Below are 25,152 nucleotides of genomic sequence, written 5' to 3'. Positions count from 1 at the left end.
AATAAAGACATATGGTTAATAATGGTATTAACCTACTATCGTTGCTTTTATTGAAACTGTAACACCCCCAGATCCAGGGTCGGGGATCCGGTTCGTCACGGTCTTTCTTTCCCAAATATCACTTCACTTAATTAATAACAGTTAACCTTATGCTGTGACCCCATACTAACACACACCACAACCCGTTATAGTCTCGGAGATGAAATTGAAATAGGTACAAGTCTTTGAATCCACAATTTAAAAGTTATTACAACCCAAAATGATTACTTGATAAGTTTACAATTAATTGCCATTATCTGCCACAAGTTATAATTATACATAATTGATTCCCTAAAGTAGAAGGTCTGATCTACAGATAGATCTACCTCTGCAGCTATAGCAGCTATGATCTCAACGGGAAGGCGCGGGGCGCTTCCCATGCTTTTGCGCTGGGTCTGCTTGAGTCTGGCCATCCTTCCTAACTGTTGTTGTGTGATGAAGAAATAAAGCAAGAGTGAGCATTACAGCTCGCAAGATAATATATAGTGTAAATAATAACGCAAGCATCTAAATGGATAACTTGCTGGAAACCTTTATCAGGTGAAAGATAATTACTTACTGGATATAAGCAAAAACAAGGGATGAAGTTACCAATTACTTTACTATACTTATATCATTTATAAGGCTACTTGAACTACCACTGTTCAAAGTATTATAGGTTTCAAAAGGTCATCCCATAGATGAGACCACAAGTTAAGACTTGAATAGATTCAATCTTTGAAGTATTATTGAATGAAATAAAGTTACGAGATACTTTATTTAGTCACGATATATATATCCACATATATATCTCTTAAACATTTCCTGGAACCTCTGTTATGTAAAGTATGAATAGAGTTTGTAACATCCAATGAATTTTGGAAAGGAAAAGAATTTTGACATAAACCCGATATCTTGCTGATCAGGCAAAGATACCAATAAGTAACCTTTTCTACTAGTAGATGGATGAATCCCCCACCGGTCATCACCCTGGCCACATAAGGACCTTGTGCTGGACCGCCACCCGGCCTCTTTACGCATTGATGGACTGCCACCCAGCCACTTACACTTTGATAGACCGTACCCCGGCCTGTCGCTTATGCCAACTCAATTAGATGGACTTACTTCCCGAACATTGGGCAAGTAATCAAATTGTTTTCTCAAAACAGCAACCACGTTGCGAATGTAAAATACACCACAGAGCCGGATCCCCCAGGTTTTGAGCGAGTATTTAAATCCCCTTCGAAAGGAGGATCTTAAATATAAAAGAATGAGTTTTGGGATCCGCCCTAACTTTTAGAAATCATTTTGAAGACTCGAAAACATTTTTAAGAATGTTTGGAGTACTGCTAATTTATTAAAATAAATCAGTCACGATATATTAGAAATATCTGAATATTATTATTTAAATAATATTATCATAAAGATAATCCTTATAAAAATAATCGAAGTAGAAGTTTAAAAACTTATACTTGAAATGAATAATAATTAACCAAAGATATACTTATACGAAAGTACGATCTTTATTTGAATAATCGAAAATAAGTTTAATTATCGAAACATTATTCTTTAATAAAATAAAGAATATTATTAAATAATAAGGGGAGTCATAATATCTCGAATGAATATTATAAATAATATTCATTAAATAAAATAAACAGAGTCATACATCCTCAAATGAATATCCAATTAATAATCATTAAATAGAATAAACAGAGTCATAAGTCCTCGAATGAATATTCAAATAATATTCATTAAATAAAATAAAGTTATCGAATAAACCTTATTCGATCAATAGTTTTGAAAACTATATCCCCATATATATAAATATATATATATATATAATATACTCGTGAACATCGACTCCCAGTTTAGAAATATGTTCACCTTTGGGTCCCCTATACTCAGGGTATACGCAACTACTGCTTATTTCTAGCATAGGTATTATGCAACTATAAGCATTGAAATCAACAGATAGATAACCAGATTACGAAATAGACATGCATATATACCATATCAGCATGCTCCAATATATCACAAAATTTGCTAATAACAATCATGCACTTATCACAAGATAATGCATATACATATATTTACATCACAACAACAGTATAACGGGTAGAAAACTTGCCTGAGCGACTGGGGGTTATAAATGGCTTGAGACGAGTCTGGTAACCTATAAACAACATATAAGTTGGAATTAAACCAAAGTCACTTGTAAATCTATACTTTAACCAATTTAGACTCTAACGCTCGCTTTGCGCTTACTGATTCTCTTAAGTCGCTCGAGTACCCTCGGCTCCACCATTTTTAATAAATTAACCATTATGAGTTTTAAGGCGATTCTTTCGCGAGTGTCTTACCAACTGCCTAACAAACTTAACATAATTATTTCATACTCTAATTAGTAATTTAAGGTCTTTAACCAAGGTTTCAATGTAAGACGAGGGGTAATGGTTCGTTCGCGAAACGTCGTTACTTAAAACGGCCGTTTCTCCTAAACCGTACATCGGAATCAAACGAACCACATATCAAAACGAAGCTCGTAACATGAACTATCTAAACATGGCAATGATAAAAACCTAGCATGGAGTTCTCGGGTCCTAATGTTATGAACAAAAGCAGTCTAAAGTAAATCGGACATTCTGGCGGCTATATTTACGCGATTTCCCAAATTTATACCATTCCAAAACAATCACCAATCAACCCCAATCCATTCATAAAACCAAAGTACATCCATATCACACTACAACAGCCCCCAAAACCTCAAGTTCTCCAATTTATGTTATTCTCAATCATGAATTTAAAACTATACTTAAGTCCTTTACTAATCAACAAGTTTCAACATTCAATTCACTACAACTCCAACCCAAACTCTAAACCTACAAGCATTAAGCTACTCTTTTACCATAACAACCAAAATCATCCTAATATACAAAGTAAAGCTAGGGTTTGGAGATGATATACCTTCCTTGAAGTGATGTGAGTAGCTAGGAAGCCTTAAGAAGCCTTGAGATGTCTTAGGGATGCTTGGATCTTAAAGGAAAAACAAGAAAAATCAAGTTAAAAATCTTAAAATCACTATTCATTATCTTCTTCATTGATTTCTTGGAAGAGATTGAGAATGATTTGGAGGCTTAAACTTATAGAATAGCCATAACTATGTATAAGGAGTACTAGATAATTATCTTACCTATTTAGGAAGCTTGGAACTTGAATTTTGAAAATTCTTCTCCTTGAAATGAGAAAAAGCCGAGAGCAATGTTGAAGAATGAAATGATTTTGTGTTTTTGATTTGTTTTGCCTAGCTTGGTTGATTTTCTTTTGATTTATTTTGGTTAATTACCTTTTTAACCTTGAACTTTGTGTGGTTATCATTCATCCACACCTCCTTCCCCCCTATGCCATGCTTATGTCACCTTGTGATGTCATCATCCCTTACTTGCCCTCTTCTTATTGGTTGGATGACCTCATCATCCCTAACCTCCTTGATTAACTTCCTAATTGTTTGCCTAATGACCGCTGATCTGTTATACGGTTCGCTTAACTTTCGTTCTCGTTTCTCGTTTGAGGGATCATACCCAGGATCTTATTACTTGGGTTTCCTTAACCTTTCTCAATACATTATAATACTTTTATGATCCTCTCTTATAGTCCTTTAATTTAAATCCTTTTTATCCTCTTACCTTATACTCAATTCTTTCGATATCTGGTGGATTTTCGGGAAAAATCAAAAGGTTCAAATTTGGATTCTGACGATCTTTACATACACTTATATATCATATAGAGTACTAATAAAATCTCAGAATACCCATAAAAGAAACCCTACATAGTGTGGCATGAACAGTTTTCTTATTTAGCAATAATCTGCAAAATCACTATTCATAAGGGTTTCAAAAATTTCCAAAAATTGGGGTTATTACAGTCTCCCCTCCTTAAAAGGATTCCATCCCGGAATCAGATAGAAAATGAATAGGGATACTCTCTTAGCATTGCACTTTCTAATTCTCGAGTAAATTTTCCCACATTGTGGTCCTACCACCAAACTCTGCCTAGTTTGATAACCATTCTCCTAAGCACTTATTCCTTTTCACTCTATAACCCTTCCTGGTTGCTCCATATAGGTTACGTCGGGTTGCATGTCTATGCGCTCATATGCCCCTATTTATATGGCATCCGAATTACACTTCCTTAACATTGATACGTGAAACACGTTATGAACTTGCTACAGGTTCAGGGGTAGGGCTAGCTCATATGCTAACTTCCTAATACGTCTTAATACCTGAAAGGGTCCAACAATTCGTGGGCTTAGCTTTCCTTTCTTTCCGAACCTCATCCATCCTTTCCAAGGGAATACCTATAATAGCACTAGGTCCCCTACTTCCTATTCATTGTCATTTTGTGTCAAATCAACATACTTCGTGTGCCCATCTTGGGCTACTACCAGCCGTCCTCTGATTAAATCTATTATATCCTTGGTCCTTTGGACCACTGCTGGTCCGAGCATCTTGCGCTCTCCAACTCCATCCTATCATAAGGGAGATCGACATTGTCTTCCCTCAAGGATCTTATAAGACGATACCTCGATACTGACATACGATCGATTATCGTGAGAAAACTTAATCCGCGTTAAGTGATCATTCCAAATTCTTTCAAGTCTATTACACCGACTCTCATCATAGCTTCTAGCATTATAGCTTTTGCTTCTCAATACCCATTCTTTTCCAGTTCGTAGTCGTTACTATCTTCCATACATAATACTATACTGGTTACACTTTTGCTCGTTAGCGTTCTACAACCTTTAATAACCACGTCAACCTTAGTATCACGAACGTGTTAGAATCAGAATACCACCGTACTGATACTACTTCCTTTAGCTGCTTCCATCTTCGAAAGCTTGATCCATCATATAGAAGTAAAAGAATTTATTTAGAGATCACTATGATCATGAACACTTGTTCTATTGCATAGTTAGTACAGAAGGTGGCCAGCCTTTAGTACTTGACAAGCAATTAAACAATAGCTGGTATCCTACTCGGCTTCTATCACACAGATAGATAGTCATTCGGCAATACCTCCCCTTCTGGAAGGGTTGTTCTTCTCAGTGTATATGAAATGAAAAGAAGAGGAAAGAACGAATTGAAGAGAATTGTATATATGGAAAAAAAATATATACTACCACAAAATATCTGGCTTGGAACCTACCTCTGAACTATAGAGGTTTGTCATAGGAGAACAAAACATATGTGTATATATATCAAGTATTATCGCATCGCACTTCACATGCTTAAATATTTTTGTTATTCCGTCCATCATTCTATGGACCCTTGCTCTTCCTCGAGCTTATACACAATCACCTTTGAAACTCCCTCGATATCGAAACTCGAATCTGGGATCTCATTCTAGACATCATCGTTACTAGAATTCTATGCTTGCACCGCAACCTTCCTCATATAGTAACACGACTCTCTTTTCATAAGAAGGAATAAATATTTAATAGGTAGATAATCGACCTAGTTTTTCTATCAAAAATAACTTATACGTCAACACGACCCGATTAGTGGTACTCAATCTCAACATCCATTCCAATAGAACTCTCACAGTTGTAATCAGCTCATGACTCGCAGAATCATTGCTGCATTACTATGGTCCACCACTGACCTACTGTCGTCATTCACTTTCCATGAAATCTTAATATCTAACCATACGGAGTCCATACATGTCGTATAGAATTCTTCTAAGGAGTAAACAGAATCACCATTCATAATTCATGAAGAACACTCCAAATTCTGACGTACTTTCATGACATGAAGAAGATAAAATTGCAGAAGAGTTTCAATCAAAGCAACGATAGCAGGTTAATACCATTCTTAATCATATGCCTTAAATAGAAGACTTAACTCGAAGGTTCGTCTAGTCCTTTTTGAAACATGGTCCTGGCTTATCTCAAGATAGTACCTTCTGAGATAGATAGCCCGCTCATGGCGATTACATGAGTTAAACCTTTACCAACTACTATTACGGTTGGGTATTGCACAGTCATCAGAAGGAATGTCAATCTTCCAAACCATAATACAACCTTCACAGCTTTAACCATCATCACTGTATTCCTTTGGCACAAGAGTCTATAATTATCCTCTTACCTTTAAGGTGTCGGCCACCTCTTTGGCCTTTCCTGGTAGTAAAATTTCCTTACAGTTAATGTCATTTTAACCACCTCCAAATAAATTTTCTACCTCATTTCAATCACTGCTTATGTGAAGATGTTCTCCTTAAAATTTGATGAGTAAAAAAAATCACCATTTTTCTATAAGTTATTGCCTCAGTCTTTAGAGGTTAATCACTGTCACGACTGACTCTCAATCATACTTAGAACATCTTTTATCTTAGGTCCTAATTGCCCTGAACAATTTCTACCTTTACTGGTTCGATCCATACTTTCTCGTGGTTTAACACGTGCCCCACTTGGCATCATTATAATTACGTCATATTTCCTTTATCAAAATTTCTATTCTTGAGAACTTTGAATATTACTTTTTTCCTTGTAAAACCTCTAAGGTTATCCTTAAATCCTTCATCATGTACACCCTAGGAACAGGGCATATCAAAATACCATTTATTAATACCAGAATCATTGTCTATATACTTCTGAAAAATTTCTCCACTGATTCTTAAAGGTTGTTATTACCTTAATCCTTTCCAATTCATACTGTCAAACTCATACTATCCCTATTAAGGGTTAAATGCCAACCTTTATGCATTCCCCTAGGATTCATTTTAAGTTACCGATGTTCTATCCTTAATTCCACCTTTAGAAAAAGTACATGCATCCTTCCATGGATAAATCAAGTCATATATCCCTGATGAGGGTGTCTTATTCAATCATTCCCACCTCGATAATATATGCCTAATTTGACAATAACATCTGTATTCAAAATGAGGTTAATCAATATGGCCTCCAAAAGATAACAACGGTTATCCGCTTTTCTTGCCTAATTTGGTAACGATAACAAGGATGTTCTGGAAGATATTGGTCGTGTTCAACGTGAACCTCTTCTTAATAATCCCTTATTTACTTTTGTTGTTTATCTCAACAGTCACCTCAATGTTGGGATATTTTTCATACCTGGCGTCTCCCTTTCTGGGTATCGAGCCACTGGTCTTACACTTCACATTCTTGAAGGTCACTTCCTTCACCCAATTTTCCTAATTTCTTACTTCCCTGTCTCCTCAGTCTATCCACGTCTCATTATTTATCCTTCGAATTATCTCAAGGTTTCCTCGAATCCTCCCAACTTACAGGGGATAAAATATATGTATCTCTTATGCCTTCAACCATCAATTTTTAACTCATGGTGAATCACCCTCATCCTGGCGAATACATACTCTTCTATTTCTATTGCTACGAGTCTTTAGGATTTCCTCATACCCAACTCCCTTATCATACCTCAAACTCTATTGCCTTTATATTCCCTTCCACTTCAGTTTTTTTTCCTTTCTCTTATCATTATTTCATGAACCAACATAACATAAGCATTGATTTCAAACATCCCGTCATTCTGGATTTGTTTCCTCAGAACGAATCTTGACAACTTTTACAACTTAGCTTCATATTTTATCATACTCGTCCGCCTTTGTTCTGGCACTAAAGTTTTTACACTATTTCCATAACCTTGGGAATTACTTTCCCCAAAACCGTTGACTGAACTTAAATTAGTTTATTATTACCTCTTGCTCCGTGCCCTCCTTGGCCTTTCACCAACGGGTGGCCTCTCTCTTAGGAGGGTAAGTGACAAAAAAAGTCTTTTGTGATTCGTCCATCATTTAGAATCTCAAATGATTCCTATATTTCCTTTAGCCAGGCTCTTGCCCCGACTGGGTCAGCTTGTTCCTTGGAACTCTGAGAGCTTAGCGACTTAAAGGTCGTGAAAGAATTTCTCACTGCACTGTCTCCTCAGGGTGGTGGTTGGGGATAATAGTCTAAGTCTTGTCTAGAAAGGTCCATAAATTGTCGTATAGGAGTACCGTCTCGGGTCTCCTTTCCTTACTCAACTTCTGTTTCCTTAGTCTGGACGTTCCCTCCTCCTCCCCATAATCGGGGTCATCTTACATGTTTTAAATCCTCATTTTCCACTTCATTATATTATGGGTTCCTTTTATCTTGATGGCGACCTCCCTGACTATCACGTTCAGGGTTTGCTCTAATCTTATTCCTTGTGGGGGCATATTACTTGGAATTTTTTTTTGAGAATCTCTGGATATTTGTCTTACTTACTTTGCTTAAGTCTTTCCCTCGTTCTGTCCTTGCATGATTGCAAATTATGAATTCTCAAGTTCTATAAACTTCATGACACTCTCTTAAGTGTTAATAGTGCAATTAACAATATGAACTTATCACAACAAACTGATCTGAACTGAAATTAACGAATATATACATAACCATTGGTTCGAGGGTACAACAACTGAACACATTAAAGAGAATTACATCATGTGATCTGATCGCTTCTATCCCAAAAGTACTACCATAGATAATCATCTAGTCATTAAAACTAATCATTCATAACTTAGGCTAATCCTCCAAAAGCGGTGCTACATGAAACCCTTGTCTGATTGCTCTGGCTCTGCACACTACCAAGAATCAAGAAATGCGGGCACGCACGACATCCCTAACCTGCTCCATCACAGAGGTGATGAGGTCTAAGATAGGTTCAAGTAGAGCTAGATCAATATGACCCTCAAGATGGCCTCTAGCTGTAACACGGGTGGTAGCCTCAATCCTTTCCATCCTATGAGCTAATCCTGTCGGAAGTACCCCTCCCTCAATCCTTGGTGCAGTAAGTCGATCCAACAGATCACTCCTAACATTACGGGCCTCGGACAGGCCACCCAAAGTCATGTGATAATTGGCGATAAGAGAAGCCTGAGTGGTAGCATCTAGCAGTCCATGGGGTGCAGGTGGCGCAGACCCAGGAGATCCAAACGGATAACCAAGCACGGTATCAGGTGACAATGGTGCAGGAGATAAAGGTGGCATTTCCTTAGTAGGTGCTGGGCTCTGTACAGGGGAGGGAACAGGAATTGGTGGAACCTCATGGATGTCTACAGGAACCTCTGGAAGAGGGTCTAATACTGGTATAATTGGTGTCGTAGAAGGCCCCACTCCTTCTGCCCTCATTAACCTTTGTGCCCTTGGTAACTCTTCATCCTCTAGTGCCACCCTTGCGGCTTTTGTTGCTCTGGTAGTCGCCCTGACTACGGTCATCAATTCCTCAGCGGTCCTCTCTTCATTCTCATCAGGATCCTCCATGAGATCCTCCACAACCACAATCCTTTCCGGAATAACATCCTCAACCGCAACATTCTCAATATGAATCTCATCCGGTCCATCATTAGGGTACTCTATCGGATTCACAATTTGATTTCCAACTTGTAATAAAACATCCTCATGCTGATGCTCCTGAACCTCAGGGTTCGGTGCCCCGCTGCCCTATACGAGAACGAACTATGTTACTATCACAATATTTATAAGGGTTCCCGTAAGGGTTTTAACTGTCAGTACTACGTTAGGTAGCCCGACTATGAACTTGGCAAGAGTTCCTATTATCTTAGTGAACTTATTATCTTAACGTCACATCATCTCTGAGGTTTATAACGCTTGGCTCTGATACCATTTCTGTAACACCCCCAGATCCGGGGTCGGGGATCCGGGTCGTCACGGTCTTTCTTTCCACAATATCACTTCACTTAATTAATAAAAGTTAACCTTATGCTGTGACCCCATACTAACACACACCACAACCCGTTATAGTCTCAGAGATGAAATTGAAATAGGTACAAGTCTTTGAATCCACAATTTAAAAGTTATTACAACCCAAAATGATTACTTGATAAGTTTACAATTAATTGCCATTATCTGCCACAAGTTATAATTATACATAATTGATTCCCAAAAGTAGAAGGTCTGATCTACAGATAGATCTACCTCTGCAGCTATAGCAGCTATGATCTCAACGGGAAGGCGCGGGGCGCTTCCCACGCTCTTGCGCTGGGTCTGCTTGAGTCTGGCCATCCTTCCTAACTGTTGTTGTGTGATGAAGAAATAAAGCAAGAGTGAGCATTACAACTCGCAAGATAATATATAGTGTAAATAATAACGCAAGCATCTAAATGGATAACTTGCGGGAAACCTTTATCAGGTGAAAGATAATTACTTACTGGATATAAGCAAAAACAAGGGATGAAGTTACCAATTACTTCACTATACTTAAATCATTTATAAGGCTACTTGAACTACCACTGTTCAAAGTATTATAGGTTTCAAAAGGTCATCCCATAGATGAGACCACAAGTTAAGACTTGAATAGATTCAATCTTTGAAGTATTATTGAATGAAATAAAGTTATGAGATACTTTATTTAGTCCCGATATATATATCCACATATATATCTCTTAAACATTTCCTGGAACCTCTGTTATGTAAAGTATGAACAGAGTTTGTAACATCCAATGAATTTTGGAAAGGAAAAGAATTTTGGCATAAACCCGATATCTTGCTGATCAGGTAAAGATACCAATAAGTAACCTTTTTTTACTAGTAGATGGATGAATCCCCCACCGGTCATCACCCTGGCCACATAAGGACCTTGTGCTGGACCGCCACCCGGCCTCTTTACGCGTTGATGGACTGCCACCCAGCCACTTACACTTTGATAGACCGTACCCCGGCCTGTCGCTTATGCCGACTCAATTAGATGGACTTACTTCCCGAACATTAGGCAAGTAATCAAATTGTTTTCTCAAAACAGCAACCACGTTGTGAATGTAAAATACACAACAGAGCCGAATCCCCCAGGTTTTGAGCGAGTATTTAAATCCCCTTCGAAAGGAGGATCTTAAATATAAAAGAATGAGTTTTGGGATCCGCCCTAACTTTTAGAAATCATTTTGAAGACTCGAAAACATTTTTAAGAATGTTTGGAGTACTACTGATTTATTAAAATAAATCAGTCCCGATATATTAGAAATATCTGAATATTATTATTTATATAATATTCTCATAAAGATAATCCTTATAAAAATAATCGAAGTAGAAGTTTTAAAATTTATACTTGAAATGAATAATAATTAACCAAAGATATACTTATACGAAAGTACGATCTTTATTTGAATAATCGAAAATAAGTTTAATTATCGAAACATTATTCTTTAATAAAATAAAGAATATTATTAAATAATAAGCGGAGTCATAATACCTCGAATGAATATTATAAATAATATTCATTAAATAAAATAAACGGAGTCATACATCCTCAAATGAATATCCAATTAATAATCATTAAATAGAATAAACAGAGTCATAAGTCCTCGAATGAATATTCAAATAATATTCATTAAATAAAATAAAGTTATCAAATAAACCTTATTTGATCAATAGTTTTGAAAACTATATCCCCATATATATAAATATATATATATAGATATATAATATACTCGGGAACATCGACTCCCGGTTTAGAAATATGTTCACCTTTGGGTCCCCTATACTCAGGGTATACGCAACTACTGGTTATTTCTAGCATAGGTATTATGAAACTATAAGCATTGAAATCAACAGATAGATAACCAGATTACGAAACAGACATGCATATATACCATATCAGCATGCTCCAATATATCGCAAAATTTGCTAATAACAATCATGCACTTATCACAAGATAATGCATATACATATATTTACATCACAACAACAGTAACGGGTAGAAAACTTGCCTGAGCGACTGGGGGTTATAAATGGCTTGGGACGAGTCTGGTAACCTATAAACAACATATAACTTGGAGTTAAACCAAAGTCACTTGTAAATCTATACTTTAACCAATTTAGACTCTAACGCTCGCTTTGCGCTTAATGATTCCCTTAAGTCGCTCGAGTACCCTCGGCCCCACCATTTTTAATAAATTAACCATTACGAGTTTTAAGGCGATTCTTTCACGAGTGTCTTACCAACTTCCTAACACACTTAACATAATTGTTTCATACTCCAATTAGTCCTTTAAGGTCTTTAACCAAGGTTTCAAAGTAAGGCGAGGGGTAATGGTTCGTTCACGAAACGTCGTTACTTAAAACAGCCGTTTCTCCTAAACCGTACATCGGAATCAAACGAACCACATATCAAAACGAAGCTCGTAACATGAACTATCTAAACATGGCAATGGTCAAAACCTAGGAGGGAGTTCTCGGGTCCTAATGTTATGAACAAAAGCAGTCTAAAGTAAATCGGACATTACGACGGCTATGTTTACGCGATTTCCCAAATTTATACCATTCCAAAACAATCACCAATCAACCCCAATTCATTCATACAACCAAAGTCCATCCATATCACACTACAACAGCCCCCAGAACCTCAAGTTCTCCAATTTATATTATTCTCAATCATGAATTTAAAACTATACTTAAGTCCTTTACTAATCAACAAGTTTCAACATTCAATTCACTACAACTCCAACCCAAACTCTAAACCTACAAGCATTAAGCTACTCTTTTACCATAACAACCAAAATCATCCTAATATACAAAGTAAATCTAGGGTTTGGAGATGATATACCTTCCTTGAAGTGATGTGAGTAGCTAGGAAGCCTTAAGAAGCCTTAAGATATCTTAGGGATGCTTGGATCTTAAAGGAAAAACAAGAAAAATCAAGTTAAAAATCTTGAAATCACTATTCATTATCTTCTTCATTGATTTCTTGGAAGAGATTGAGAATGATTTGGAGGCTTAAACTTATAGAATAGCCATAACTATGCATAAGGAGTACTAGATAATTATCTTACCAATTTAGGAAGCTTGGAACTTGAATTTTGAAAATTCTTCTCCTTGAAATGAGAAAAAGCCGAGAGCAATATTGAAGAATGAAATGATTTTGTGTTCTTGATTTGTTTTGCCTAGCTTGGTTGATTTTCTTTTGATTTGTTTTGGTTAATTACCTTTTTAACCTTGAACTTTGTGTGGTTATCATTCATCCACACCTCCTTCCCCCCTATGTCATGCTTATGTCACCTTGTGATGTCATCATCCCTTACTTGCCCTCTTCTTATTGGTTGGATGACCTCATCATCCCTAACCTCCTTGATTAACTTCCTAATTGTTTGCCCAATGACCGCTGATCTGTTATACGGTTCGCTTAACTTTCGTTCTCGTTTCTCGTTTGAGGGATCAGACCCAGGATCTTATTACTTGGGTTTCCTTAGCCTTTCTCAATACATTATAAGCCTTTTATGATCCTCTCTTATAATCCTTTAATTTAAATCCTTTTTATCATATTACCTTATACTCAATTCTTTCAATATCTGGTGGATTTTCGGGAAAAATCAAAATGTTCAAATTTGGATTCTGACGATCTTTACATACACTTATATATCATATAGAGTACTAATAAAATCTCAGAATATCCATAAAAGAAACCCTACATAGTGTGGCATGAACAGTTTTCTTATTCAGCAATAATATGCAAAATCACTATTCATAAGGGTTTCAAAAATTTCCAAAAATTGGGGTTATTACAGAAACTCTTCTGCAATTTTATCTGCTTCATGTCATATGTACGTCAAGTTCAGGAGTGTTCTTCATGTATCATGTATCAGGAATTATCTTGTATTTTGGTTGAATGATGGTGGAATGGTGTTGATTGGTGGTGGTTTGGTATTGAATTGATTTGGTAAAATTTGGAATCGCTAAGTTATAGCCGTCGTAATGCCTAATTTTCCTTAGAATTTTTTGGGCATGACTTTTGCACCCGAACACTCACTGACATAAACTGACTATTACCATACTTAGAAAGTTTATGATTTAAGCTTCGTTTTGATATGTCGTTCGCATAGATCCGATTTACGGTTTAGGAGAAACGCCCATTTTAAGTAATGGCATTTTGCGAGCGAACCCCGAAACCTCGAGTAACTTTGAGACCATAATCAAGACCCGTAAATGACTAATCGAAACACAAACGATTATGTAAGGTGGATTAGGTAGTTGGTAAAGTACTCGCGAAAGAGTCGCCTTAAAATTCGTAACGGTTAATTTACTAAAATTGGTGGAGCTGAGGGTACGCAAGCGAATAACACAAATCGTTAAGTGTATAAGCAACTGTTAGGGTATGAGTGAGTTTTGGCTCGTTTCTTAAGCGACCGTGGTCTAATTACGGTTTATTTTGTTGTTTATAGGTTACCGGACCCACTCTAAGCTTAAGTCTATCCCGGAATACTCAGGCAAGTTTTCTACCCGTTATACTGTTGTTGTGATGTAAATATATTGATGCATTATCTTGAGATAAGTGCATGACTATTATTAGAAAATCTTGCAATATATTGGAGCATGTTGATATGGTATATATATATATGCCCGTTTTGAAATCTTGATATTCTATTATCAATTCAAATGATTATAAATTGTATAATACCTATGCTAGAGATAAGCAGTAGTTGCGTATACCCTTAGTATAGGGGACCCAAAGGTGAACATTTTTCTAAACCGGGAGTTGATGTTCCCGAGTATAATATATGTATATTTTATATATATATATATAGTTTTCTATACCTATTAATTGAATAAGGTATATTCGATGGTTTTTGATAATAACCAAACTTATTTTCGATTATTCAAATAAAGATCGTAATTTCGTATAAGTATATCTTTTGTTATTTATTATTCGTTTCAAGTATGAGTTTTAAAACTTCTACTTCATTTATTTTATAAAGACTATCCTTTATGGGAATATTATGTAAATAATAATATTCAGATATTTTCTAATATATCGACACTGATTTACTTTATTAAATCATCATTACTCTAAACATTCTTCAAAATATTTTCGAGTCTTCAAAATGATTTAAAAGTTAGAACGGATCCCAAAACTCATTTTCAAATTTAAGATCTTTCTTTCGAAGGGGATTTAAATACTCGCTTAAAAATCTGAGGGATCCGGCTCTGTGATGTATTTTAGATTCGCAACGAGGTTGCGGTTTTGATAAAAGAATTTGATTACTTGCCCAACGTTTGGGAAGTAAGTCCATCTAATTGAGTCGGCATAAGCGACAGGCCGGGGTACGGTCTATCAAAGTGTAAGTGGCTGGGTGGTAGTCTATCAACGCGTAAGAGGCCGGGTGGCGGTCCAGCACAAGGTCCTAATGCGGCCAGGGTGATGACCGGTGGGGGATTCATCCATCTCCTAATAAAAAAGGTTACTTAATTGGTATTTTTTCCTGATCAACAAGATATCGGGTTTATGCCAAAGCTTTCTTCTTTCCAAATTCATTGAATATTAAAACTATGTTTATAATTTTCATAACAGAGGTTTTCAAGGGGTGTATGAGATATATATAGGTGTATACATATATCAGGACTTAATGAAGTATCTCATAACTTTATTTCTTTTAAATGATATTTCAAAGATTGAATCTATTCAAGTCTTATCTTGTAGTCACATCTATGTGATGAACTTTTGAAACTGATTATAGCTTGAATGGTGGTAGTTCGGGTAGTATTCGGAAAAGATATAAGTATATTGGAGTATCTTGTAACTTTATCGTTTCAACTTATATCTAGTTAATGATTATCTTATGCACGGCAAAGATTTTCAGAAAATGTCGAGACAAGGTTAGATATATGAGATCACCTTACAGCGATATTTTATACAGTTATAAACTGGAACTCTGTGTATATTATATATGTCATAGGATGTCAAAGATTTTGAAAAGTACATATATATATATATACTGAATATTTTGCAACTTCGTCGCATTAAGATATCAAACTAGTAGGCCAGATATAATGTTTGCTACATGTTTATGTGCTACTAGGGGCATGGTTGGCTCACTTCTGTACTTAACAGCTAGTAGGCCAGATATAATGTTTACTACATGTTTATGTGCTAGATTTCAGGCTGATCCTAGAGAATCTCACTTAGTAGCTTTTAAGAGAATTTTCAGAGATCTCAAGGGAACACTAAAACGTGGCATTTGGTACCCTAGAGATTCTGGTTTTGATCTAACTGGTTATTCAGATGCAGATTATGCAGGTTGTAGAATTGATAGAAAAAGTACAACAGGAACCTGTCAATTTCTAGAAAACAAACTTGTGTCCTGGTTCAGTAAAAAGCAAAATTCAGTTTTTACTTCTACAGCTGAAGCTGAATACATTGTTGCTGGCAGTTGTTGCGCACAGATTTTATGGATGAAAAATCAATTGCTAGATTATGGTCTGCAAGTTGAAAGGATTCCTATTTTCTATGATAACACAAGTGCAATTTCCATCACTGAAAATCCAGTACAACATTCAAGGACAAAGCACATAGACATCAAGTACCACTTCATAAGGGAACATGTAATGAATGGTACTGTGGAACTACATTTTGTTCCAAGTGAGAAGCAGCTTGGAGATATTTTTACCAAACCACTAGATGAATCCACCTTTTCAAGGTTGGTAAGTGAATTAGGTATGCTCAATTATTCTTAAATCTTTATGAGATAATTTGCAAGTTGTAATGCAACCAAAAATTTAATTGATTTTTCAATCTTGGATGAAATTTTGACTAAGTCAAAATTCACATCTCGACAGATGATCTTTATCCATCGAGTTTGATCATCCGTCGGTATACAATTTGCTAATAAAAATCAATTATTTTTCTGGAATATTTTATGACTCGACGGATAACAGTTTATCCTCATCCGTCGAATTGTCTTAATCTTAGCCGTTAATTCCCTGAACATTATCCATCGAGTATACTTACAGTTTGTAAGCATAACACGACAGATAATGGGTGGAATTTTTACAGTTTATTTTTAAACGACTATTTTAGGAAATTTTCATTGGTTACTTTATTTTACTTTATTATCTTTAACATTTATTTTTGAGATAGTATAAAAGCTTATTTCATTTCCATTGCTTTTCTTTTATCATTCTCAAATCAACTGCTCCAATTTCTTTCTCTTTCAAAGCACTTACTCTCTCTCTTCAATCTCTTATTCTCTAACAATGGCGCCCGTTGTCAAGATTATGTCTCAAACTGGGTTTATTTATTAGAAGAACAATTTCACTGCACTAGTAAACAAGGGGATTCAGCTATCTGGTGACTATCACAAGATGATGGACTTTGTGAAGAATTGCAAGCTTAGTTATGCCATGCAGGAATGACCCACAATCTTTTGTGAAGTTGTTGAAGAGATGTGGACCACTGCTACATACAACTCAACAGATAAGACAATCACACTCACCATTAAAGGTAAGGAATTCTGTATCAATAATGATGTTATAAAAGCATGTTTCAAGATTCCTAATAACACTGTGACCTCACCGCACACTGACACTGACATAATCAATATGCTTAATTCCATGAACTATACTCTTTCTACTTCTATGTTAAGTGACATTAGAAGATTGAGCCTTAGGAAAGAATGGAGTTTTATGTGTGATGTAGTGACAAAGGTCTTTTCAGGTAAAGTCAGTAATATTGATTCAGTCAATATCTCCATTCTTAACATGCTCTACATGCTAGTTACAAATAGGTTCTATAATTTTAGTGACCTTGTTTTATTTGAGTTGGGATTCAAACTAGGAGAGTTAAATAAGAGAGGTAAGAATGTGTATTATGCTAGATTTTTTATGATGTTAGCTAACCACCTCTCTGAGGGAATTGTGCTTGAGAACCCTAACAACAAATTAGATTGTTGGGTTCAAGAGAGAAGGATCATTGCATATTTGAACAGGGCCAATCATCACAAGGAGGTGCCATTGTTCTATTTCCCTGCAATGGAAGCACCTCAGGTAAGTGAGGTAAGTTCATCTATCCCTGCTATTCCAACCTCACAAGTTTCTTTGAGTTCCAGTGTAGCTATGGCAACTGTGTCAATGACCCAACAGTTGCCTACCCAAGCTACCAAACCAGCAAAAATTTCTAAATCCAAATCAAAGAAAACCCCCTCTGGTATCTCTCCAAAGATGCCAGTTGTAAAATTCACCAAAACCAAAGAGGGGAGTATGCAGGGGGTAAGGCAGGTAAGGGAAGGGGTGAACATGAAAGAAACCCTAAGGATAAGGATGGAGAGTTGAGTGGCTCCCAGCCTAGCCACACTGCAGTTTCCCAACAAACTGCAGTGCTTAAAAAGGATAAAAGCTTATTTCTAGCTGCATCCTCCCAAAAGGATGTAGCTATTGAACAAAGCTCTCAACCAAGAGCACAGGTCAAGAGGGTTAGGGACACAAGCTCACCCCAAACTTATGCCAGAAAAAAGAAATCTAAAATTCTTGGGGATGCACAGGGTACACACACTGTGCAAACTGGTGCTAAAGCACAGTCACTGCACTTTTACAAATTCAGTTTGATGTGGCTCCAATAAATGTGGAATCATAGCCAAAATCTCTAGTAATAGAAGCACCTCAAACACCAAACCCACCCACAAACTCTCTGGATGTGGATATGATAAACACATCAATTCCTGATTCCCCTTCTTTAACTCTGTTGGGGAAGCCAAAATCTAGTGCAAGTGAGCATCATCTTTTAGATGATTTGTTGGCTCACTTGCCAATTCTTTCAGGAACTGTTGAATCATCTGTGCTCAAAATATCATCAATTAGCACAGAGTCCACAATAGTTTCTTTTCCAAGTTCATTCATTTCTACTCTCTCGATGGATATTGCTCATCCGTCGAGTAGTGACAATATCCCGACGGATAAGCTTAACAACAGTTATCCGTCGGTTAGCAAAATCACTAACCCGATGGATATTCCTTATCCGTCGAGTGTCTATGCACCACCTCAAACTTCATTTATTTCAAGTGCAGAAGAATTAATGGTTGTACAGTCACTATTAGGATTGAGAGAGAAGAGTGTTGTGAGTGAGAGTCTGGGTTGCTCCCAGGAAAAAGGAGAGGAAATGAGTGAAACTATGCAGTCCATTTCTTTAGGATTGGCAAAAGAGAGTGAGAGGAGTCCTACCTTAGATGGTAAAGGTGAGGGTGTTAGGGTGGGCATCCAGGGTGAGACCCTGATGCAACAAAAGAGAGAAAACGAGAGAAATGCAGGTACATGAGCTATAAGGATGGATGCCATTGCTAGTGAGTCAATGAATGTTCAGGACGCAGATAGGGAGGGACTATCTCAGCAACCTCAAGCTGTTATAGATTCCACCTCCCTTGACGCTGAGGCATTTACTCACCCTGTTCCAGCTTATCAACTTCTAGCTGAACAGGGCAATGACAATGCAGAAAGGATGCTCAATCTGATGCATACCACACAGTCTATGCTAAGAGCTAAGGATGTTATCACAGCTTTTCCATCTACAGCTGGTGATGTGGATTATGAGACTGGTGGTTCAGCTGATTTCTTTGGTGATGGAAGTGGGGATAGTGAAGATGAAGCAATGAAGTAGGTTCCAGTTCAAGATCAGGTATGCCATCATGGGCATTTTCAAAGCACTGTGATGAGAACTACTTCAAGATAACCCTGATCCAACTAATCAATCAGACAAATACTGTTCTTCAAACCACTACAAATGCCAGCACCAAGAAGCTCCTTTAGGAACATCTAGCCTCTCTGTAACTTCAACAAATTCAAGGCTTTCAACATGCTAGGGATGAAAACACCATCAAGGGTGATATCGAGGAGATGAAGAAGGCCATTTCAGACAAGATGGATTCTAAGATTCCAAAAGCTACAATGCTTGACATCAAGAGGCAATTAAGGAAAAATTCTGATCTTGCAACCAATATAGATGCCTGGGATACAAGAATGACAGCCATGGAAGCATCTTTAACAGCCATTCATCTTCATCAAGCCCAACAGATAGATTTATTTCAAAAACTGGTGGTTGCTCAAACCTCCTCCTCTACTCAACTTGATGATAACAAAAAGGGGGAGAAAGGACCAAGTGAGGGGGAGAGGCTTCAGATTCAAATCAGTAAAGTAATTGTGCCTTCAATTACTATCTCAAAGCCACCAATTACAAACAGTATAGATCTGATAAATGCAGCAGCAGCCAACATCAGAGCAGCTGAAATGAAGCAGTTGAAACCAATCAACCGGGAGAAGATTGATGAAGATATACAAAGGAAATTTGGGCTAGTAAAGGAGTCAGAAAAGTCAGCCATCCATCACTCTCAAATCAAGCAGATTTCTGTGAATGAGATGAGCATGAACTATTTGGAAAGGGGATAGTCATCCTGCATCAAATCTCCAAAGGCTGAAATAATTCTGAAACCAAGGGTGAACTATGCAAAATTATCATTGAAGAACCCTTTAGATACTGTGTATGAGACACCTAAGCCAGATGAAAAGAAGCTTCTGTCAAGGTCAATTGCTTTCTACAAAGATCCAGCTGATTCAGCTTTGAAAAAGAGAATTGCTAAAGTTTTCAGGAATGTGAAAGAAATTTGTGTAGTGGCTGGACACCCTCAATTTGCTGAAGCAAAGAGAGAAGAAAAGGCCAGATTGAAGCAGGAAAAGAAGCAAGCTGCTCTAGATGCTAAAAAGGCCAAACAAAAGAAAGAGCAAATTGCTATCTTGGCCAAGCTACATGTTGTAAATTTATCACAACAAATTCCTGCTCAGCCATCTGAAATCATTAAATCTCAAGATCCAAAGAAGCAAGTTGAATAACAGAAGAAAGCTCCAAGAATCAAGGAATTGGCTAAAAGAACCAAAAGGAAACTGGACATTGTTGATAAGGAATTGGAGAATCAGTTTCCCAAGGAATCCACTCCAACTACAACTCAAGCATCAAAACCCTTTGTGGTATTTGAAGATATCAAGGTGGTGGATCCTTACAGGAACATTCATGGTGAACCTATTGTGCCTAAGGATGAGCCAATAGAATGGGAGAACATACCAATTCCTGACTTCAATTTTCCAATCCTTAACAAGCCAAAGAGAACAAAGTCAAGAGCAGTCAAGAAAGTGAAGTTGTCACCTCTCAAATCCAAATCTTTAGTCAAAGCTCAATCTAAAGTCAATAAGGGAGATTACATGTACTTGTGTGACATCAAGGAATTCTCTTCTCTAAATCTCTATCTAGATGAAATAGAAGAAGTAAGAGGGATTGATGCATACAGAAACCTACCTGAAAGGCTAGTTTTCAAGTACAAAGGAGGAAAGGAGATTCAATGGCCACTTCACAGGATCCTTCAAGAAAGTCAAGTTGTACTGATTAAGGTTTATTCATCTTTCAAGAAGAACTTTGGGTTCAATGTAACTGCAAGAAGATTGGTTCTAAAGAAAATTGAAGAACTAAGGAGTATTAGAGCTAAAGATGCACTCCTAAAGACTCTAATTATCCCTTACACAGGGAGAATAGTGCATCTAAGGCCCTACTGGCTGATGGAGTTCATGGATGACAAAGGAGTGAGAAGATTTTTCAGATTAGAAGACCAATTGAGCATCTCTAGCAATGAGACTCTCTTGGAGATGCAAGAAAAGTTAAATCTCTCAGAATCTGATGAACTGGAATTCCACAGACAGCTCCAGAATCAAATAGAAGAAAACAACAGAAAGCTTGGAAAGAGATCCAGACCTTCAAGGAACTAGATAAATCTGCTCAGGCTAGAGGAGCACCTTGAAAATGACTGTGAGCTAAACTTTGTACATTTTTTTAATTGAACCCCTTTATAGTTTTATCTATCTACTTTCAAAGTTGTATTTTTAGGGTGTTTTGTTATCATCAAGTATCTCTTAATTTATGGCTACAATTCCAGTAGACATAAATTGGGGGAGATTGTTGTGTATATGTTGTGAACTTGATGATTTCATTAACAAAACACCTTGGTAGATTTTACTTAGTGAAAATGTAGCACTCGACGGATAAGGATTATAGTCCTGACGGATGACTCAATATAGTCCCGACGGATGATGATTTATTATTCATCGAGTGAGTAGCTTATGTAACAATAAGTCTATAGCACATTTCTGCATACACATTATTTAGAATCTGTAGCAGTACTTAAGTCATGTTGACTTTAACTAGATATGCAGAATAAGTTGATTAATTATACATAGATGATGTCTTGTGATTCTGTATAAATGAAATGAAGTCTAGTGCCTGATTGCTACCCGACAGATAAACAACAATGAATTCGACGGATGATCAACAACACGACAGATGATCATTAACTCGACGGCTGATCATGAACCCGACGGATAAAGAATTCAAATATCTGTTGACAGTGACAACACAGTCACATGCGTCGAGTGTATGCATATGGAATGTGGAAGCCTATTCAACTGGGTTTTCGAGAACAAAGAAGCATTGCCATTTCCATGCTATTATGAAGATATTCAAAGACGCTGGAATAGAGTAATGAAGTAGCATTGTAATAGACTCGATAGTTTTTGTTTTATTATCTTGTCTTATTACTTTGTAATCTTGGTGATATATAAACCAAGAAGTAGCAAATAGAACAACTAACTAAGAAACTAAGCAACCAAGAGAGAAACATTTGTAAGCTGAATTCTCAGTATTACTCTGTATTCTTAGTTGTTTATTTGTAAGCAGCTGTGAACTTTTTGCACACAGAGTTCTCTTGATATATATTATATATCTCTGGTGGAATCATTCAAATCCACCAGAAAGTTTTTAAAGACTCTTGTTTTTAACTACTTGTGTTTTGATTCATTTCAAGTGATTATTCCGCATTCTGCTAATCAATTCACACTGATATATATATAGTTGAGTTAGAACAATTTTTATTCAAGAAAAAGTTTCAAGAATTCCATTCAACCCCCCTTCTGTAATTCTTGTTATATTGTTAAGGGACTAACAAATGTATCTGATTTTGGCAATTGCTCAAGCTCCGAATTCACTACATAGTCAACCCACTCTACTTTAAAACATTCCTCTTTAGTTGTGGGTAACTTTATTGTCTTGAACACCTTAAAAGTGACCTTTTGATCGCGAACCTTCATCGTAAGCTCTCCTTTTTGCACATCGATCATAGTCCATCCTGTAGCTACAAATGGTCTCCCCAAGATAATGGGAATCTTCTTATCCTCCTCAAATTCAAGAATTACAAAGTCAGCAGAAAAGATAAGTTTGTCCACCTTGACTAACACATCCTCCACAATGCCTCGTGGATATGTAATAGAACGATTGGCCAACTACAAGGACATACATGTCGGCTTCAAATCAGGTAGACTAAGCTTCTTGAAGATAGACAAGGGCATCAGATTGATGCTAGCTCCCAAATCACATAAACACTTGTCAAACGACAAATTTCTGATGGTGCAAGGAATAGTGAAGCTTCCAGGATCTTTAAGCTTCGGAGGCAACTTATGTTGCAGCACAACACTGTGACCCCCTTAAGAGCAACGGTCTCTAAGTCATCGAGCTTCACTTTCCGAGAGAGAATACCTTTAAACTTCGCATAGCTAGGCATCTGTTCAAGAGCTTCAGCGAAAGGTATGTTAATATGAAGTTTCTTGAACACCTCCAGATACTTAGCAAATTGCTTATCTAACTTCTGCTTCTGCAGCCTTTTAGGAAAATGAGGTGGAGGATAGACCTATTTTCCCATGTATTACCCTCAGGAGGAGTATGTTCCATAGTTTTCTTCCTTGATTCCACTTCTGCTTCCTTCTGCACATCTTCTACATCCAAGATCTCATTTTCTGGAATTGGCAAGGGTGCAGATGCACCTGCATTCTGGATATAATTGTCAGACTCTACGTCTACCTCAAGGTGATGGCGTTCACCTGTTCGTTAACTTCCCTCATGCCTGGATTGGCTTCTGTATCACTAGGAAGCGTTCCTGGTGGTCGATTTACTAAGGTGTTAGCAATTTGCCCTATTTGGTTCTCCAGAGTCTTGATAGAAATAGCCTGGCTTTGGCATATAAGAGCCTGGTTTTAGCATATAAGCCTCAACTCCTCCAATTCAGATTTTTCATTCGAAGATTGACCTGCATCATGAGTTTAGTGTTGAAGTTGGAGTTGTTTTATTGGTGTGAATTGTTGCTGAAAACCAGGATAATTGAATTGCTTATTTCCAAATTGTTGGAATGGCTATTGCATCGCATTCTGATTGTTGCTCCAACTGACGTTAGGATGATTCCAGTTGTCAGGATGATAAGTGGCAGGAACTGGCTGCTGTGATCTCTGAAAGTTGCTCATAAACTAAGCCGAGTCACTAGATATAGCGCATTGCTCTGTCGCATGCAGACCTGTACACAGCTCACAAACACCAGTTATCTGCTTAACACAATAGTTAGCCAGAGAATCGATCTTCATAAACATCACCTTTAGTTGAGCAGTGATAGCCGTAGCGGTATCCAATTCAAGAACTCCTGCTACCTTGCCATGTGGCAATCTCTGGGTTGAATACTAATATTCATTAGCAGCCATCAGTTCAACTAGATCATAAGCTTCCTCATAGCTCTTTCCCATAATGCTCCACCTGATGCTGCGTCGAGCATGGGTCTTGACTATGCTCCCAAACTATTACATGATGAGGACACTTCCTAAGCATCTCCTTGTAGCGCTCCCAAGCTTCATATAAAGATTCTCTTGATTGTTGCACATATTGAGTAAGAGCATTCCTGATTGCAACTATCTTTGCCATAGGGAAGAATTTAGTGAGAAACTTTTAAGCAAGATCTTCCCAAGTAGTAATTGAACCAGCTAGTAGAGAGTGTAACCAGCTCTTAGCCTTGTCCCTCAGAGAGAATGGGAATAGTCTCAGCTTCACAGCAGCTTCAGAAACACCGTTGAACTTGAAGGTGTCACAGATCTCAATGAAATCCCTTGTTAGATATATTTGAGATGTCATGTCTAATATGATTTTTGTTTAGTTTTCAGAACTTAACAACAAGACAAATCAGGACTTACTGAAATCAGGATTTACTGGAAGTCAGAACTTAATATCAGAACTTAAGGTCATATCAGAACTTAAGTGAGGGAAGACTTGCAGTTAAGGAATGGAGCTGATTTACAGGAGAAGATCGAGACTAAAATAAAAGAAGATATGCATAGAAAGAGTTAGAAGACTGGAAGACTTGTAGAAGATATCTGATTGATATATTTTAGGAGACAGAATTGTATTCCATATCAATTAGAAGTTATCTTGTAACTGTGTAATATATAAACACAGACTTAGGGTTTAC

At 37.0% G+C, this 25,152-nt stretch overlaps 1 non-coding gene across 1 annotated transcript; it reads left to right on the top strand.

Annotated features, from left to right (window-relative positions):
* The first annotated feature begins 24,489 nt into the window (after positions 1 to 24,489).
* On the top strand, positions 24,490 to 24,596 carry LOC141663354 (small nucleolar RNA R71). The gene has a single exon (XR_012551431.1). It is a non-coding gene; the product is annotated as a small nucleolar RNA R71 (small nucleolar RNA).
* Positions 24,597 to 25,152: the final 556 nt, after the last annotated feature.

The sequence above is a fragment of the Apium graveolens genome, chromosome 5 (assembly GCF_009905375.1).
Source record: "Apium graveolens cultivar Ventura chromosome 5, ASM990537v1, whole genome shotgun sequence".
In the NCBI taxonomy this organism is placed as follows: domain Eukaryota; kingdom Viridiplantae; phylum Streptophyta; class Magnoliopsida; order Apiales; family Apiaceae; genus Apium; species Apium graveolens.
The sequence above is the reverse complement of the archived record's forward strand: the minus strand, read 5'-3'. Positions and strand labels throughout refer to the sequence as shown.